Source organism: Gavialis gangeticus, unplaced genomic scaffold (assembly GCF_001723915.1).
Source record: "Gavialis gangeticus isolate Ggan-Ray unplaced genomic scaffold, GavGan_comp1, whole genome shotgun sequence".
Classification (NCBI taxonomy): domain Eukaryota; kingdom Metazoa; phylum Chordata; order Crocodylia; family Gavialidae; genus Gavialis; species Gavialis gangeticus.
The window spans coordinates 24417131-24437126 of NW_017728994.1; the positions used below are offsets into that span (position 1 = coordinate 24417131).

The 19996-nt window shown below is 44.7% G+C and overlaps 1 protein-coding gene across 2 annotated transcripts in view; it reads right to left on the reverse strand.

The window, feature by feature from the left end:
- Positions 1-19996, reverse strand: part of ADK (adenosine kinase) — a 713431-nt gene that overhangs the window by 122792 nt on the left and 570643 nt on the right. The gene's annotated exons all lie outside the window — the stretch shown is intronic.

The window sequence follows — 19996 nt, forward strand, 5'->3', positions numbered from 1 at the left end:
CCCCCCCCCGGCACACAGATCTGGGGGAGCACATGTTCCCAATGCCCTCCCTGGGAGTGCACGCAGCAACTGGGAGCCAGCCCCTCCTGCCCTTCCACCTGGACGAGCTGCCCGCAGCCTCATCCCACTCCCCTCTAGGGCCCTGCGGCTGTGCATTCCTGCCCCAGGCCCCAAATCCAACGTGCTGCCTGCCTGGGCAACACGCTGCCTGCCCGGGCAACATGCTGCCTGCCCTCCAGCCCTGCCCACTCCCCTCCTCCCTCCCTATGGGGCCTCAATCCTCCTGCCCCCATCAGACTTACCTGTGGGAGCTGTTCTCCAGGCTGCCTGGTGACCATGTGTCCTCCTCCCACTCCCTCCAGCCCCTTGCAGGCTGGAACTCTGATAGCCTGCAGAGAGCTCTTTGCAAAAATGGAAAATCTGTGTTTCTCCACTAAAATGAGAAATCCTCACTTTTCTCAGTTAAAAGGAAAAATCTGTGTTTTTTTCTGTTTTTCCATAGGAAACGGAAAACCCAGATCCCTGTTTATAAGGAAGGAATTTTTTTCAGTAAGGGAACCACCTCCCACAACTGCACCATCATTCTTTGAGCTGGGAATGAAAATTTCTTCTCAGGAGTCATTAAAGATGCAGAATTAAATGCCTAAGCACAAAGAAATGACACTGAAAAAAAAAAACAGTGGCACCAAATAGAACTGCCCAACTGTTAAGCTATAAAATTGAAACAAAAAGAAGTCAAGGATAGAATAAACATCTGAAACTTAATGTGGTAAAATGTTAGTCAAATGACATATTTGAAATGAAAGAAATGGAAACAGGCTAGAGCAATAGCAGGACAGGTTAGTGATTACTTAGAGAAAACAGATGCCTTCAAGTCAGGAGAGCCAGATGGGATGCACCTTAGGATACTGAAGGAATTGACTGAGGTATTTCTGGAGGTATTAGCTATCCTCTGTGAGAACTTGTGAAGGTTGGATCGGGTCCTGTATAATTAGAAAAGAACTAATATAGTGACTGTCTTCAAGAAAGGGAAGACTGAGAATCTGGGGAATTACAGGGCGGTAATCCTGAGCTCACTACCTGGAAAGATCATGGAGCAGCACTCAGCATGGATTCACCAAGAGCAAGAGCATTAAATGGAAAACGCCTTTACTTTTGCAAGGCTTTTGACATTCTTCTACTATAACCTCATTAAGAAGCTAAGGAAATACAGACTAAGTAGAAGTACTCTTGAACATGAATAAAGGCACATCTCCCAGTTGGATTACAGACAGACACAAGAGGGACAACAGCCCACCAACAGTTAGCCCCGACCTAGTGAAGGTACATTTGGAGGGGCTGGGTGTGTTTAAGTCAGCAGGCCCAGACAATCTTCATCCGAGGGTGCTAAGGGAATTGGCCAGTGTCATAGCAGAATCGCTGGCAAGACTGTTTGAGACCTCGTGGCACTCAGGACAGGTCCCAGATGACTGGAAAAGGGCCAATGTGGTTCCTATTTTCAAGAAAGGGAGAAAGGAAGATCCGGGTAACTATAGGCCAGTTAGTCTGAGAGACTGAGGGACCTGGATCTCTTCAGCTTCCGCAAGAGAAGGCTGAAAGGTGATCTTGTGGCTGCCTACAAATTCATCAGAGGGGGGCAAGCAAGGAATAGGAGATGGATTTTTTTTACTTTTACGTTTACCAGGGCACCCTTTGGAGTGACTAGAAACAACAGCCGCAAACTGACGAAATTGCAAGAAACCCTGTAATAGACAATTACACAATAGTTTGCTCACAGGAAAAGCTTTTTTTCTAATTCTCACTGTGTGGTGGTTAGTTTATACCCTGGAGACTAAGAGTTTTTTTCCCCTTAACTGTGGATGTTCTCATTATCTATCTAACTTGCCATTTCTCCCCACACATACAAAATCATTATTTTATTATTAAAATTGTATGCTCTATCATGGAAAATTAGGCTTTTTACTTTGCATGATGAAATTAAACAGTTTTAAATAATAAAATAAAAAGGCAAATCACCATTGCACATCTTCCATTTCTTCTGAAATATGTTATTTTGAAAAATGTGAGAGGAAGGAATGCCTGAATAATTTACTCCTGAATTAAGCACCTTCCTACTGTAATAACATCCCTCTCTAACCTATTACACATTCTTCTCTCATTCTAGATCAGTCTAAATGCTTTCTGAAGCAACCAATTTTTCTACTAGTTTATGTTGCAGTATCCCACATGGTGCACTTTTAGCTACCAAATAACAAGGATAAACTCTTGTTTAAGATTAATAGAGGGGAAGAGTAATTAAAAATGAACAATTGACATTTATCTCCTGACATAAATAACTCTTGTGGAGAAGGTGGATACAGAATAGGTATGCCTAGAGATCAGGCTGGAAAGAAAATAATTTGTAATATTTTGTATTTTTTACTTTACGTGAAAAGGTTACTTATTTTGTCACTTCTGTTCCAACCCTACTGCAGGTGGAAAACAGTGAAAGATGGGTCATCCATCAGAAAACAATTCATTTACACATCCATCTGAAGCTACAACTAATATAAAAGCTCTTTTAACAGACAAAGAGAATAAATATAAAAGGCCCCAAAGGCGATTTCATGAACTGCACTAAGACTAAATTGAGATTCTGTATTAGAATCAGGTCATTTACAAATAAATGCAAATGGTGAAAACCCTTAATAAATTTCTTAATTATCCTGGGTACATAGATAGATTTATCAGAACATGTTACATTGATAGAACCATTAAGTGTACATTTATAGAAGGAAACTGATAGAAGCATATCCTTTAAATGGAGGAAGCACTCTAAAATACACTTGATCTGAGCCTTCAAGAGGCTGAGAAGCGATGGTAACTCTAGTGGCTCTAATTTGTTATACCATTTTAGGTAGCAACTTTTAAAAAAATTAGCACTTCTTGAAAATGATAGACAAAACCTTTCAAGGTTTGCTGAAGTCCTAAAACCTTTGTGGTCAGAGGTAAAGACAGAAATTTTTTGTCACCTCTGTTGTCCTCCTCTGCAAGCAACAAGGATTGAAGCCCTCCCAACACCATACTCTCCTGAGAGGTATCCCCAAGCAGAGATTTCTTGAGGGCCATGGAGGGAGGGACAGTCTTGCATCGAAATACATACCATTTTTCAATGTGTCTGATGTTACAGACTGCCATTATTTGACAAAACAAGGATAGGAATACAAGTACAAGCTGGATTGAAGCTCTCAATTCATGTCAATTCTGAAGGTTAGGATTTGAAGAAGAAATTCAGACGCATGGCTCCTTTCCTTTTAAGCAGGAACAAAGTCTCTGTTTTCTCTGTGGCTGGGAAGAAACAAGTTACTGCTCATATTTTTTTCTTTTGTCACCATGAAGATGATGATGATGGATAAGTGTTAGTCAAATTCAAACTTTGAGTCCTCCTCTAATTGCAAGGATTGTGTAACAGATCTTGCAATTTTAATTTTTTCCAGTATGCTATCAGTGTGACTGCTGAATGACTTCAAGAAAAGGTACCCCATGTAAAACTACTTTTCAGCAGGAAGAGCAGATATCACCTGGGACTGAATGCAACTGTAGATGCACTGGTTCTGGCTAAGCAATCCATGGCATAAAATGATGATCTAAACCAGTGATTCTCCCATTTGAAAAAGAACTCTTTTGTGGTAGGTGATACTATTTTTCAGCCTTTCCAGACATTAATTGACATAGATTTCATAGACATTAGGGCTGGAAGGGACCTCATGAGATCATCACTCTGGTGTGGTGCCGGAGGACTGGAAGAGGGCCAACGTGGTTCCCATCTTCAAAAAGTGGAAGAAGGAGGACCCGGGAAACTGTAGGCCAGTTAGTCTTACCTCGATCCTAGGCAAGCTGTTTGAGAAAATTATTCTGGCACACATCCACAAGGGGCCAGCAGGGGACTGCATGCTTAGGGGCAACCAATATGGGTTCATCAGAGGCAGGTCCTGTCAGACCAACCTGGTGGCCTTTTACGACCAGATCACCAAATCATTAGATGCAGGGGTAGCAGTGGACATAGTCTTCCTGGACTTCTGGAAGGCTTTCGACACTGTCTCTCACCCCGTTTTCATTAAGAAACTGGGGGGCTGTGGTGTAGACACCCACACAGTCAAATGGGTCGCCAGCTGGCTGGAGGGCCGCACCCAGAGGGTGGTAGTGGATGGGTCCTTCTCAACCTGGAAGGATGTGGGCAGTGGGGTTCCGCAGGGCTCAGTCCTCGGGCTTGCACTGTTCAACATCTTCATCAGTGACTTGGACGAGGAGGTAAAGCACCCTGTTCAAATTTGCTGACGGCACTAAGATGTGGGGGGATGTGGGCACACTAGAAGGAAGCAACAGGCTACAATCGGACCTAGACAGGTTACAAGGGTGGGCGGATGAGAATAGGACGGGATTCAACACAGACAAGTGCAAAGTGATGCACCTAGGGAGGAACAACCGGCACCATACCTACAGGTTGGGGAACTCCCCTCTTGTCAGCACGGAGGCGGAAAAGGATCTTGGAGTCATCATTGACTCCAAGATGAACATGGGCCGGCAGTGTGGGGATGCAGTCAGGAAGGCCAACCGCACCTTGTCATGCATCCACAGATGCATCTCGAGCAGGTCCAAAGAGGTGATCCTCCCCCTCTATGCGGCACTGGTCAGGCCGCAGTTGGAGTACTGCGTCCAGTTCTGGGCGCCGCACTTCAAGAGGGATGTGGACAGCATGGAGAGGGTCCAGAGGAGGGCCACTCGCATGATCAGGGGACAGCAGGGCAGGCCCTATGAGGAGAGGCTATGGGACCTGAACCTGTTCAGCCTCCAAAAGAGAAGGCTGAGGGGGGATCTTGTGGCCTGTTATAAACTAGTCAGGGGGGATCAGCAGGCATTGGGGGAGTCCCTGTTCCCCCGAGCACTGCCAGGAGTGACCAGGAATAACGGTCACAAGCTGGCAGAGGGGAGATTTAGGCTAGATATCAGAAGGCGCTACTTCACGGTCAGGGCAGCTAGGGTCTGGAACCAACTTCCAAGAGAAGTGGTGCAGGCTCCTACCCTGGGGGTTTTTAAGAGGAGGTTAGATGAACACCTTGCTGGGGTCGTTTGACCCCAGTACTCTTTCCTGCCATGGCAGGGGGTCGGACTAGATGATCTACTCAGGTCCCTTCCGACCCTAGAAACTGTGAAAGTATCAGGTCTAGCCCCCTGCCCAAGAGGTGAGAAGTCAGCTGAGGTCAGATCACCCCAGCAAGATAAGCAAGTGTTTCTTAAAGTTATCCAGAGTAGGTGCTAGCAGATTCCAGATTCTGGAGACTTGGACAGTAAAGAAGTTTTTCCTTATGTCCAGTCTAAAATGGTCTTCCAGCAGTTTGTGACCATTAGACCTTGGCTTGTCTTGGACTGCCCTGGTGAACAGACATTATTCCACATCCTGATGTACACTCCTTACATACTTATAGGCTGCCACCAAGTCTCCCCTGAGCCTTCACTTCTCCAGGCTGAAAGGTCCCATGCAGTGGCGGATTTACTGTGAAACAAAACGTGTGGTGGCACAGGGCCCACCGCAACAGGGGGCCCCGCTGCCGACACCACCACCACTGCCTTTGGCGGGGGGCACAGCCCCTGGCTGGAGAGCCTCCTGCATTTGGTTTGTGGCCTTCCCTCCTGCCCAGTGGGTTGTGGGCTTCTTCAGCAGTTCCAGCTGGAAATTCTGGCCACCACCCCTCCCCTGCAGCTGGTGTGCTGTGCTAATTCTCCCACAGACATGCCATGGGACAGGAGGTGGGGCTCTGCAGCCTGCTTGAATCACAGGGCCCCACTATCTGTAAATCCACCACTGGTCCCATGCCTCTCAGCCTCTCCTCATAAGGTCTATTTTCTTGACCTCTAATTATATGTATGGCTCTCCTCTGGACTCTCTCAAGCTTCTCCACATCTTATGTAAAGTGCGGAGCCCAGAATTGGATGCAGTACTCCAGCTGTGGCCTCACCAAGGCCAAGTAAAGCAGGAGGATGACTTCTTGGGTCTTGCTTGAGATGCATCGGTAGATGCAAGCTAGAGTTTTATTTGCTTTGCCAGCTGTGGCATCCCATTGGTGGCTCATGTTCATCTTGTGGTCAGTTATGACCCCCAAGTCTCTTTTGGTCATGTAGTGAATGCAGCACTGCCAAGCCTATAAGTATGATGTGGGTTTTTTCTCCCGAGGTGGAGCACCTTATGTTTCTCCATGTTGAATGTTATCAGGTTTTGATCTGCTCACCTTGCGAGTCTATCTAGGTCAGCCTGAATCGCTAGCCTATGCTCTTAGCATGACCACACTTCCCTATAATTTGGTGTCATCTGCGAACTAGGCCAGTCCACTTCTGACACCTGATATCAGATCATTTATGAATATATTAAAGAGTACTAGTCTGAGTACTGAACCCTGGGGGACGCCACTGGTCACCATGCACCATGTTGACTCGGTTCCATTGACTATCGTTCTCTGGGTCTGACCACAGAGACAGTTCCCCAGCCATCAGACCATAGGGTTGTCGAGGCTGCAGTTCCCCAATTTTACCATGAAGACATCATAGAAGACCAAGTCAAAGACTTTTTTGAAAACTAAATATATGACATCTACCTCTTCTCCTTGACCATGTCAGAGGCTGAATGGCATCAGAAGCTTGCAGTAATCTATCCAGGATATAGAGGGAGATTTTATTTTTCCATGGGGCCCCAAGAATGTCAGATACTAGATTGGAGACTTTCTTCACTGCCATAAGCAAAAGTTTTAAAGGCACCTTTCTACAAATTCAAGAAAATTCAGTACATCTTTAAGGGGAGATGAAACAGCTGTTATTCTAACAACATATTTACTTGAATCCAAGATAAGGTTTTTTTCCTCCAATGAACATGGGGGGAAAAAGTCATCTTATATTTGAGTACTAGCCCAGGGCAGACACTGGCTCACCTCTGGCTTGGCTCTAGGCTTGAGGTTGAACCCAGAGCTGAGCTACTGCCTGCCCTGGGCTTAGATGGCTCATTTGGCTGGGAAAAGAAGCATGCAGCCAGAGTAGAACCTACAGACTGTAAAATATTCAGGCCCAGGCATGGGGGCAAGGGGTGGAAGGCAGGCAGGGGCAGTGGGTGGGGAGAAAACTGGGGGAAGCAGGGGGTGGATGGCAGGCACAGGGGGAACAAGGAGTGGGGAGCATGCTGCAGGGGGGTAGGGGGAGGCACAGGTACAAGGGGCAAGGGGAGATGCAGTGGGGGGCAGGCACAGCCATGGAGAGGCAGACAACAGCGAGGTTCATGGAAGGGGACAGGCATCAGGACGGATTAGCACAGGAGGGGCAAGTGGCAGGGAGGCAGGCAGGGAGGACAAGGAGCAGGGAAGCGAGGGATCTGGCCTCTTACCCTATGCTGCTGCTTACTAGGTCACAGCAGTGAAGGGACACATTTAAGACCCCAGTTTGACCCCAGTACTTTTTCCTGCCATGGCAGGGGGTCGGACTTGATGATCTATTCAGGTCCCTTCCAACCCTACCAACTATGAAACTATGAAGATGAATTTGTTCCTTTTCCTGCTCCGCAAAGAGTGTCAGACACAAAAACAATTGGCTCTGGAGAGTTTGTGCCTTAACTGAGAAAGATTATTCTGCCAAAAATACTAAGATGTCTCTACAAAGCATCTGTACCAGGGGTGGCCAATGTGTGGCACACATGCCACAAGTGGAATGGGCAGCTGCTATGTTGTATGTGAGCCCAGGGTGCTCAGTAAAGGAAGGCGCCGGAATGGCCAACCCTTCCATGGACCTGCAGGTGCCACTAAATTCAGGGCTTTGGTTATTTACTTGCCATGTAAAACGACTGTAGTTACAAGGACAGGAAAAGGTTATCTTGCCCCTTGGCAATGACACCAGTTGCACAGTAGTGTCCTGCCCCACTCCACTCTACCTCATGAGAGGCTCGAGTCTCTGCCACCTTCATACCAGTGGCCCAAGGTCTAAACTTTGTCTGATATGCCTTTGGGAGGGGGGGAAGGGGGGATCAGTGTGACATTTGGGGATGGTGATCTAATTTGCAGCATGCCTATCAAAAAGGTTGACCACCACTGATCTATATGGATTATGTAGTCCACAATGGCTAATCTTGCCAGTATCTGGCTTATGGTAACAGTTCGTGACCACAAGGTGAAACAGTCTCCTCCACCAGCTCAGAGAAAAATATAAAACATTTGGAAACTGAAATTTAAGAGCTGCTCCTGAAGGCTTATCTTAAATCTGTTATTCTTCCTATTGGGGATCCAACCTTGAATCTGACATGGGTACAGTTGAAGAAACCAAAGGAAGCAGCATGCATAGCATACCAGATGATGTAAGATACTGAGTCAAAGGAGTTTAGGGAGGAAGAAACGTTTCTAGAGCAAAATCAAGAAATGTCATCTATTCTCTTTCACTTGTCATGTGTGAAAGTCCAAAGGACAATGTCTAAGAGAGCTTTGCTCCACTTTTATTCATGCAAGGTCATGCAAGATACACTGCTACTGTAACTGCAGCCTGTGGCACCAGAAGTGTTGGTTTTAACCATATCTTTCATATTCAAAGTTATCATTGGAGCCAAGCAGTTGCAATCTATGAAAAGAAATCTGCTACGGAAGTCTCCTTTGACTTCCAGTTTTCAAAGCAATGTTGATGGATATGATGTGTTCAATGCATTTTCCACAAGAGACTGGGCCTTGCCATTAGAGACCATTTTTTTTTTCTTTTCCCATTTCCTTTTCAACTAATACATATGAGTCCAATAGCTTCTCCTAGGGTTTAGTTCTCATTCCAGAAGCAAGTGCTGATGGAAACTCAAAACATTTTATTAATCTACTGCCTATGTACAGAGTCTGAACCAGGTACAGAAACTGACCCCAGTGATGAATCTGGAGCCCTCACAAAAGTACTAAATTTAGAAACTAGACCAGGAACTGACATGTCTTCATAATATTGTCCTCAGAAACCTCAGGCATCCTAGATCTGAGCTTTGCAACTAATACTTCCTAAAGCAAAAGAGCCTGGAATCTAATCTGAAGTTCCTTATATGCTCTTGGATTGAAGGCACTGCAGCTAGAATATAAGTAAGAACCATATCTCTTAAAATGACACAACAGGCATTTCACATATGCGTCCTGTGTAGAAAATACTGCTGAACATGAGGCAGATCATGTGACGCCTACCTTTCCTTTTGGATATATCATGCTGTATGTGGATGGAATCAAGTATTACTAACTAATGACTCACTGAAATATCCTATTCAACTATTAAGTAGCTATTGAGTAAGTATCATATCTAACCTACATTAGACATTAAACAAAGAACTAAGGCACTTGAGAGACTAGGGCCTAGATTTAAGAGATCTGGAGATGTTACCTCTATCTGCTGCTGCAGCTGGAAGCAGGTGAGGCAGCAGAGGCATCATGTCCATCCTTCTCACATCCTTGCCCCTCAGAACATTCTGAATGCTGAGGGAAAGGCAGCGAGGGGCATGGGAGTTTTCTAACAGGCACTGCTTTTGGAAGATGATTCCAATATCTTGGCTGTATTGGATGACAAAATGCAGGATCGGCAATATACGGAGTATACTTAAAAAAGTTAAAGCAGCAACTGGCAGAGTATTGAAAGACATCTTGGCATATCTGGGGCAGCTAATTCTGATGTAAAATGAGTGGTGCTATATATATTTATTATGCTTTTGTTTTGGGGAATTATGTTCTGGTGAATTATGTTAATAAATAATATTAAGTGAGTTTAGTGACTTATACAAAAGTTATACAGAAGTATATTAAACAATTTGGGAAGTATTGCAGCTATCATATGGCTGTTCCCTAATACAGCTTTCCTATGAGGTCAGTATATGATCAAATGAAATTGTGGATAAAGAAAAATATGACTACGAGTCTCAGAAAAATGCTGTAGAGATCTGCTAGCCATTCAGATGGTTGATTAGCCCTTTAGAGATTTAATTTTTTTCTCCATCCCATTTCAGAATAAATTGTTTCCTAACTTTGTGGTAATGTTTGGGAAAAGATTGAAAAGAAAACTTTTCCAGCAGTTCCTAAGATATTATTGTGACCCTAGAGTGTCAGTTTATATTCCACTGGGCAAGGTAAGTTTAACTTTCCCTTGTTTTCCCTTCATATGGTTAAAAACATAATTGGCAGATTAGACTAATGGCAATACATTCTACTACAGCTCTGGAGACCTGCATTTCACGTATGGATTTCAGTCCCTGGACTGTGGTTTAGAAGAAGTCAATGCATAGTTCTTAAACAATATGTTCAGTCTTACAGAAAGGAAAAAATCTGATGAATCACTCTGTTATTCAAAGACTTCTTGGGCGGTCTTTACAGAATGGCATCAATATTGTTATTGGCAACTTACATTTTTTCCTAGCAATATAAGAATACTAGTGACAGTAAATCACAAAAATTACATAAAGGCAGAGGACCTTAGTGGGTGATGCCATCTGCCTAACTTTGCTCTCCTTCACTGAACAGATTGAGACAAAAAAAACCCTGGAGTGGCTGGGTTTGAAACCTGGCTATGATGTACTGAAATGATGAGCAATTCTCTTCCCTTGCACTGGAGGGAAGTGATGTGTAGAAGCTGAGGATAAAGTATGTAGCTGAGGAAGGTGGTGACAGGGGATAATGCGTGGTTTTGAATAAATGGTACTACATGATAGTGTAGAAATATCCAATACATAATAAAGACACCATCATTACTATTTCCTGAAGCATATAAAATAAATCTCAAGGTTATTTCCTAAAGCAAGATATATTCCATTAAAAAGTTCCAAAAAACAAAGCAGAAGTGCCTTTATGATTTGCTTAAAACACAGTTGTCTATTGCAACATGAAGGAGAGAGAGAACCTATTTCCCCTAAGCAGAACAGATATTAAAATAACTCTCTAAAACATATACATTGGAAGACTGTGGTTGCACTCACTGAAAAGTCAAGTCTATTTGCCTTCCTTATCAGGTTTCCCAGTACAACTTCAAGAACTTCTGAAGATTTCAGATTTTCTGTAATGTACAATTATAAAACATTCTCTCTGTGGGAATAACAAACTTGGAGCCCACTTCAGACTCAGAACCAGTGTCTAGGTAACAGCTGAAGGTTCAAACTCATGATCTCTACAGTGGTGTTGACAGTGGTCTTGAATGAACTATGGATTCCAACCTAGCAGAAAGGAAAGTTACTTAGTAACCAGGGCTAGGGACACACATTACACATAAACCAGTTTAAGTGACCAGAAACTGGTTTAAACCTGTAACAGACCATACATTCACTATACATAAACCAATTTCAAAATGGCTGAAACTGGTTTGAGATAAACTGGTTGAATGTAGTATCACACTTAACTGACTGACTTCAAACTGGCTTATGCAATGTCTGTCCCAGACCACTTCCTGATGCAAGTTAAACCAGAGCTCCCCAGCATCCCAGCATGCTCTCTGGGCTGGGCTCTCTGCTCCAGCAGAGCAGGGTTGGCCCCACCCCTCTGCTCACCAGCAGGAACAGGGGCAGGGACATGGCAAGATGCCAGCTGTCATGGTCCCGTTAAGGCAAAGTGGGCAGGGAGGGAGTTAATTCTTCCCTCATTCCCCTCTCCCCCACCACAGCTGGGGTCTACTTGGGGGAGTGACACAGGTGGAAGGGGCAGCTGGGGCTGCGATCCCCAGGGGCAGAAGGGACAGAGGGAGGAATTGACTTCATCCCTGCCCTCTTCAGCTTAACAGAGCCATGCAGGGATAGTGTCTGGCCATATCCTGACACTGGAGCAGTGAGAGGATGGGGAAAGGCAGCAGGCTCGGTCAGACTGCCCACGAGGTGGTTTATTTCCCCCTCCCCCATCCCTGCTGTCCCAGCATGGCCCTGTTAAGGCTAAGGGAGCAGGGAGGGGGTTAATTTCCTCCCTCTCCCACCAGAGGACAGCAGCCCCCCACTTCTCCTTGCCATCCCGCTGTCACAGGGTGGGGAGGGGGCTCTGTGCGGGGCTGCCCAACCCCAAAGGGGGACTCTTCCCCCTCTTCCTCCTCCTCCTCCAACACTCTGCAGCCGTGGAGTGGGTAGAGGGGGCTCTGCGCAGCTACTTGTCTCAGCTTGGCCCAGCCTGGGTGCCGGGAGCAGCTGTCACTGAGCCACAGCCCCTGGGTGTGGCCCCACCCCCGGGGCCCAGCAAGGCACAGCACAGCTGAGCTGCAGCTGAGGCAGCCACGAGCCCCTGCAGCTTCTCCGAGCCAGCCTGCATAGCCTGCTGCCTGGCCACTTGCCACATACACGCCAGGCAGGCTGTGCTGCTGACAAGGCTCAGCATCCCCATCACTGAGCTGCAGCTGCTGGGGTTGGTCCTGCCCCCGTGGCCCAGCCTGGCCCTGCTATGTGGCTGCCTCAGCTGGGACTCAGCTGGGCTAGGCCAGGCTGCAGGAGTGGGGCCACCCCAGGGGCTGCGGCTTAGTGACAGCTGCTCCCTGCGCCCAGGCTGGGCCAGCCCTGCACAGAGACCCCCTTCCAGCCCTGTGGCAGTGGGGGGTAGAGGGGGAAGAGGAGGGGGAGAGTCCCTCCCAGCACTGAACAGAACCCCCACCTCCCACCCTGCAGGGGAGGGAGGGGGAAGAGTCCGTCTCTGCGGCCAGGCTGTCCAGCACAGAGCCCCCTCCCTACTCCATGTGGGAGGCGGGTGGAGGATAAGGAGGAGGAGGGGAAAGAGTCCCCCTCTAGCACTGCACAGAGCCTCCCTCCCCACGCCATGGATGTGGGGGAGAGCGAGGAGGGGGAAGAGTCCTCCTCTGAGGCTGGGCAGCACTCTGTGCCTGGATTGCTTCTCGCAGAAAGGAAGTTGCTGGGGTGGGCAGAGCACTCCCCTCCTCTTCCTTGTTCCCCCTTCCCAGCCACAGGGGTCTGGCCATGCTCCCTCTTCCCCCACCTTCCAAATCCCAAAGGCCAAGGTGTGGGTTTAAACCCCTCCTGAGTCATACTCAGCTTCCCTGTGAAAGGGAAGGGAGGGCTGCTCTAGCACCCCTGGACTTCTGGCCTGAGCCACTGCAGGCATGTGCTATACAGGCCAAAGTACTATCAATCAACAACATTAGTAAGAAGAAGCTATTGAAATACAACAGAATCCACCTACCCTTCTATGATAACCCTTCTATCTTGTACTGTGCCCAGTAGGGGAAACAGAATTTTTATTCCTGTTCTCAGAAATATCTAAAACTTGGACAGCACAATGAAAGATCAACCACTTCCTATCTTTCTGACAGGCTACTGGAAAATTTTTAACTTGTCAAGACTGTTGTAAAACGTAATCTCCTTTTCTATATGCTTGTTCATTTTCATGATGGAGAGGAAAGGGGCATGGGAAGGAAGAAAAGCCATTTTTTAGACATGACTCCCAAGTTATTTAAATGGCTAGCAATTAGTTCAAAACAGCACTTAATATCAGCTTAAATGCTTGTTTCTCAATTTTCTTTTAATCATAATGGACCTCTGGCCTGAGCCACTGCAGGCATCTGCCTGCATTTCCAAAATGAAAAGGGAATGTCTATTCACGTGCAAACTGGTTAAAACTTTGCAGATTAGACTAACCTGCAAAGATTGAATCAATTCAGACTCAGGCTTTCTGAATGTCTATCTGTAGCCCAGAGTTCTTTTGACTCTTCTGTTCAGATATACTTTCTCATTGTGCATTATTATACGTGCCATTGTACTCAAGCACACACAACTTTTTAATTTTGTAATATGCACATGGCTTGCAGTACATCCACCCTCTTGATGCTCATACCCTACAGGATAAAGAATGTTGAATACTTCTTGCTCTTCAGTTTCCTTCCTACTCAAGAATCTTACATTGCATTTGGGTGGTGAATGGTATCAGGGAGAGCAGAGGGGGAAGCTTAAAAAGTGACGGATTTTTGAGAATGCTGGATTTTTGATATTCAGATTTATGAAGTTATATTGTATTTAGATCTAACCTGTCTTCCTTGTTGTGGTGATGGTCATCACAAAAAATCATTTCATGGATAAGAGAAGCAAAGAGCATATTGCTTTGGTTCAGAGAATAACTTTGACAAAAATATGAAAACCAAATTTAGGTCCCGTTATGAGACAGAGTCCTTTACCACAGAACAGGCTTTGGTTAGTCCCTTGAATAATTTCATGACTTTCAGTTACGAAATGTTATCCCTCCAGCGTGGGATGGTGGGCCAAGACAGCAGGTAGGTAGACTTTGACCAAGCTAATTGACAACTGTAGATACATAAGAGGCAGTAGATATTCCAATACAGTCAGAATAGAGGAATCACTACCAGAGAGGTTTCTATGCTGGCACATTCTTGAGAATCTGAACGACTTGGATCAGTGAGTCAAGCTGCATTCTTTCTGTTCTGAATAAGTCTGTCTCTAACTAATGTAGAGCTTCCCCTCTCTACTTCCAAATTCTATCTATTGCTAAGGCTGTGAGACGCAGAGTGCAGATTTGGAGAGAGCACTTTCCCTCAGTCCTGAATCAGAAGGTCCCTCAGTCCTGAATCAGAAGGTCCTGAGATTGTTCACTGACATTAGCAGAAGGTTGTTGTAGAAAAATTATCTTCGCTAGGTTGCATTGCAAGCATTTAGAAGAGAGGCTCAGAATTCAAAATTTTATTGACAAACTGGAGAGATGGTCCAATGAGACAAAATTCAATAAAGCCAAGTGTAAAGCGCTACACTTAAGATGCAGAAACAGTCTTCAAATACATAAAAGACTGTTTTAAAAGAGACAGGGATCAATTGTTTTCTGTGGCCTTTAGGGGAAAGACCAGAAGAAATCAGCTTATTTTGTAGCGAGGATGATTCAGGCTGGATAGTAGAAAAGGCTGTTAAATTGTTTGTTGGTAAAACACTGATACAAGCTACCTAAAAATACTAGAATTTCATTGAAAGTTTTAAACAACTAGTTAGACAAACATCTACTAGGGATGTTCTAGGTAGCACTTGATCTTGCCTCAAGGGAAGCAAATGCATGAAATGATCTCTTGAAGTCTCTTCCACCCTATGTTTCAGTGATTCTGTAGACACTGTTTGCAAGTGTACCTGAAAATGTGGAAGGAAGTAACAACCTATTCTGTTATGCTTGACAAAGTCATGCCTTTCCTCCTACATCTCATAAAAATGTAACTTCATGGAAAAACTATTTATTTTCTTTCATCTGCTCAGTCTTTGCTACATATATAGAGATCCAGATCATATTTTTGTAATCACTAAAGGTGATTTAATGGGTTGTTATGATGTTTAATATTGCAAGAAGACAGTGTGAGGCAAGCCTCCTGGTTTCTCTGAGCTATATGGGCAATACAGGTTGGGTAGAGCTGGTTAGAGCATCAAGGAACTGTAAATTACTCTGATTAACTCCTTTTTTTCTTCTATATTGGGCAGACATTTTGCAATCTTGCAGTTGTCATCGATAAAAGCTCTGTTATTTAAAATTATCTGAATCACTGTGGAGTTAATCATAACTTATGCAACAACATATTCTGATGTGATTCATTCTATTTTAATTAATCTTCTTATTTATTGGATGCCATTGGGTACCAGAACCAGCCTCATAGGGAAAATATAATACATGAACATTTGAAAAGTACATACTATTCTTTATAAAATTTCACATGACTGTGTCCAAGAACTCTACAACTACAAGTAGACTCATCAGTGTATAACAATAGTTCATCAAATACTTGAAGAGAATGATGCATTACTAAATACCTGAATATATTCTTGTACAATAACTCTAACATTACATTTTTTACCTCTGTGATTTTTTTTAAAGACAAAATACAGATAATATAGAACTTTAAAACTCTAAGTCAGATCATGGCTCCCACTATATCTCTTTTCTCTAATTCCTAGGTAGAAGGTACCCTAAAGTGACTATACTCACTCTGCTGCAAAAAAAATATGCCTGGAGGGATGGAAAATGCAGCTTCCTGTTTGACACAATAATGTCTAGTAAATTACTAGTGGTATTCTAAATTGTGACAGAGGCTAAGACTAATCCTGACCAGACATGGACTATAGTTGAAACAACTGCAGACAACAGGGATGTACGAAGCTTTGGTAGCCAATTTGATTTGGAGGAGATTCAGTCCAATTTAGTGGCCGAATCTCCAAATCTGAATTGAATCAGGAGACCCATTAAAAGGTCTGAATCAATTTGGAAACCTCTAAATCGACTCAGAGAGATTTGGAGATTTGGCCATAGACTATACAGGCAACAGTCCTTGGCAACACTGGATACAGCTGCCTCCAGTTGGTAAGTCTGTTGTGGTGGGTGGAGGGGGGAGGGAAGGGGCATTGGGGAGGTGGTGCAGATTAATGCCCCCACAGCGAGGAAGGGATTGGAGCTGGGACAAGCTACCCAGCCGGGGTGAGGGGGGAGGGGAATGGGACTCGGGGACAGGGCTCCTGCCACTGCGCGCTGCTGATCTGAGAGCTGCTCTTCTGGTCGCTCCTCCAGCAGCTCTCACTGCCAGTCTGGGAGGACACGGGAGTGGGCGTGTGCCCCCGGATCTACATGGGGTGGGCTGGGATGGGCTACACTCCAGGAGGCTAGCCCCAGCCACTCACCGCTGGGCTGCACTCCGCGGTGTGGGTGGAGCCAGGGCTGCATTCCAGGTGGCTAACCCCAGCCACAGATCAGAATGAAGCCCTGGCTCTGCCCACCGCGCAGAGTGTAGCGAATTGGGGGCTATAAGGGGGTTGCAGCCACCCTAAAATTCCCCATATCCCATGCCACCAGCCCCACCCCCATACCCTGCTGCTGCTCATGCAGCTGGAGTGGGACAGGGTGAAGCCGTGGCTTGCCCAGGAGGCACAGGGAGCCTGGAGTGGCTTCTGCAACTGCGCGCTGCTTGTCCGAGGCAGCACAGTGGCACTGTCCCATGCCTCCCCACCCCAGCTGGGTGAGTGGCAGGAGGGCATAGCCCCTGCTCCCCGCACCTTCTGCTGCAATTCCAGAGTGCAGCACAGCCCAGCCTGGCCCAGCCCACCCCACGCAGATCCAGGGGCATATGCTTACTCCCATGCCCTCCTGGACCAGCAGTGAAAGCCACTGGAGGAGCAATCAGAAGAACAGCTCCTGGACCAGTGGCTCACAGCAGTCTGTAGTGGCAGGAGCCCCCCTCTCCAAGTCCTGCACCCCACCTGCCCTGACTGGGCAGCTTGTCCTAGCCCCAGCCCCAATCCCTCCCTCGCTGTGGGGGCATTGATATGCTCCCCCTCACACCTCTTCCATCCCCCCTCCACCCATGACAACAGACTTATCAGCTGAAGGCAGCTGTGTCCAGCATCATGGAGGACTGCTGCCTGTATAGTCTATGGCTGAATCTCCAAATCAACACTGAATCTCTGGATCCAAATCATCTGACTTGAATCAGGACAGTGATTTGAATCACCAAATTGAATCGTTGTCCCTTTGAATTGGCCGAATCTGAAGCAAATACTTGCTGCTTTGCACAGGCCTAGCAGACAACTGCAGCTGAGAAGTGCCACTTATATTCATACCCATGTACTTAACTTGGGATCTGCAAACTTCCCTGTGAAACTGAATTATTCTGGGTTTAAACTGATGTAAATCACATAAGCTTTTGTAAACATGACTTTGGACAAATAACCTAAGAGTCTGTCCATTTAAAATTAGAGATCAGAATACATACCTTCCTCATGGTGCGCTCTGCAATGTAATGCTTGCAAAATGTTATAAGATGCTTTGGGAAGTGCTATATAGGCCAAAGTACTATCAACCAACAACATTAGTAAGAAGAAGCTATTGAAATACAACAGAATCCACCTTCCCTTCTATGATAACCCTTCTATCTTGTACTGTGCCAAGTACAGAAAATAGAATTTTTATTCCTGTTCTCAGAAATATCTAAAACTTGGACAGCATAAGGAAAGATCAGCCACTTCCTCATCTTTCTGAGAGGCTACTGGAAAATGTTTAACTGGTCAAGACTGTTGAAAAATGTAATCTCCTTTTCTATATGCTTGTTCATTTTCATGGTGGAGAGGAAGGGGGTATGGGGAGGAAGAAAAGCCACTTTTGAGATATGACTCTCAAATTATTTAAATGGCTAGCAATTAGTTCAAGACAGCACTTAATAACAACTTAAATGCTTGGTTCTCAATTTTCTTTTAATCATAATGTACTAGGTAAAATACATTAAAATAATTACTTGTTTATTACTTATGAATTTGCACTGCAGCAGCTGAGACAATGTACATAAATAAGAATATTAATTAAAATAGAATGAATCACATCAAAATATGTTGTTGTATAAGTTATGATTAACTCCATAGTGATTCAGATAATTTTAAATAACAGGGCTTTTATCAATGACGGTTGCAAGGTTGCAAAATGATTTAAAAGCATTTCGTCTTAAAAGAGGCACTACAGTTCACAGGGGAAAAGAGAGAGAGAGAGAGAGAGAGAGAGAAGGTTCTGTGTCTGCAGCTGAAATAGCCTTGGGCTGTTTCAGAATCCTTCCCACAGCACATCTTTACAACATGCCATAGACATTATATACTTCTTTGTGCTATACAGTACCTCGTTTTTCAGTTGAGCACAATTTATTAGATACTCACACACTGAAGAAGTAGTTAATTCTCTGAATTTAGCAGCAATATTATGATGCCATAGCTCTCTTATAATTGAAAATTCAATATCCCTACCAGAAAATAAGTGTCAAAATTCTGCAAAGCAACAGAGCTTTAAAAAAAAAATCAATATTTATTTTTTCCTCCATTGAAAGTTCCTGTCTTTAATTCCATCTCTCTAGTTACAGATTTTATAACAATCCTAAATCTAGCTTTTAGAACACAGACCACTATTTGCTTACACCATGTTACAAAGATGAACACCATCATCAATTGACCTTAAATGTCTCTACCTGTTAGAATGAAAGAGATGATGATATGTATTCTTACAAAGGTTTTTTCTATATGTATTAAATAAAAATACAAACTAAAAGTAAGGAGATTCAGTTTTACTCTTAGCTCAGCCACAGATTTACAGTGTGAATTTGGGAAAGCCCCTAAGTGTCTCCAATTAATTTCTCCTTGGATAATAGTATATAACCATATCTCTGGTGCAACTGTTTGAGATCCTTTGATTATGGAAGGCATCAAGAAATGCAAAAATATTGGCATTATATAACCATATATTGAAAACTGAAATTAAGATTGTTAACACTGCTGAAAACTTCATTCAAGCTAAATAGGGATTTAGCCATTGAATTTAGAGCTTTAATCTGTGAGGAAGATTTCTAACAGCTAACGAGTAGAAATAATGACTTGACACAAGGTGTATAAAGAAAAAAACTAGTACTCTTGCTCTTGTCTCTTTACGTATATGTAACCAAAGCAAGACTTCTCAGGCATTCACTTTTATTCCAGTATAATTCTAATAGTTGGCTTCAGCCAAATAATTCAAATACTTATTTGAAACCAGTTAGTTATTAAAAAAACCCCTGCTTTTGTGATATTTTTGGCGTGACCGGTTGCCTGCCCTCCACTGTTGTTCCCCTCTGGTTAGCTTAATGGGATTTGAAAAAGGAGGAGAGTCCAAGCTGGTTCTGTTCCTTCTGAAACTGTGGCTTTACCTATATGGTTCTTCCTCCACAATGCCACAGACTTTCCTGCTGCTCAGTGTTAGGCACTTCATCAATTTGAGTGGAAGCCTGGAAGATGATGTCTTCAGGATGCACTTATTTGGCATTAGGGCTGTACAAAGCTTTGGGTGCTGATTCAATTTGGAGGAGATTAGGCCCAATTTGGTGGCTGAATCTCCAAATCCAAATCGAATCAGGAGACCAGTTAAAAGGTCTGAATTGATTCAGAAAAGATTCAGAGAGCTTCAGTGATTTGGGCAGTCCCTGCTCACTGCCGCAGAGAGCTGGACCCAGACTCCATGCTGGTAAGTAGGGG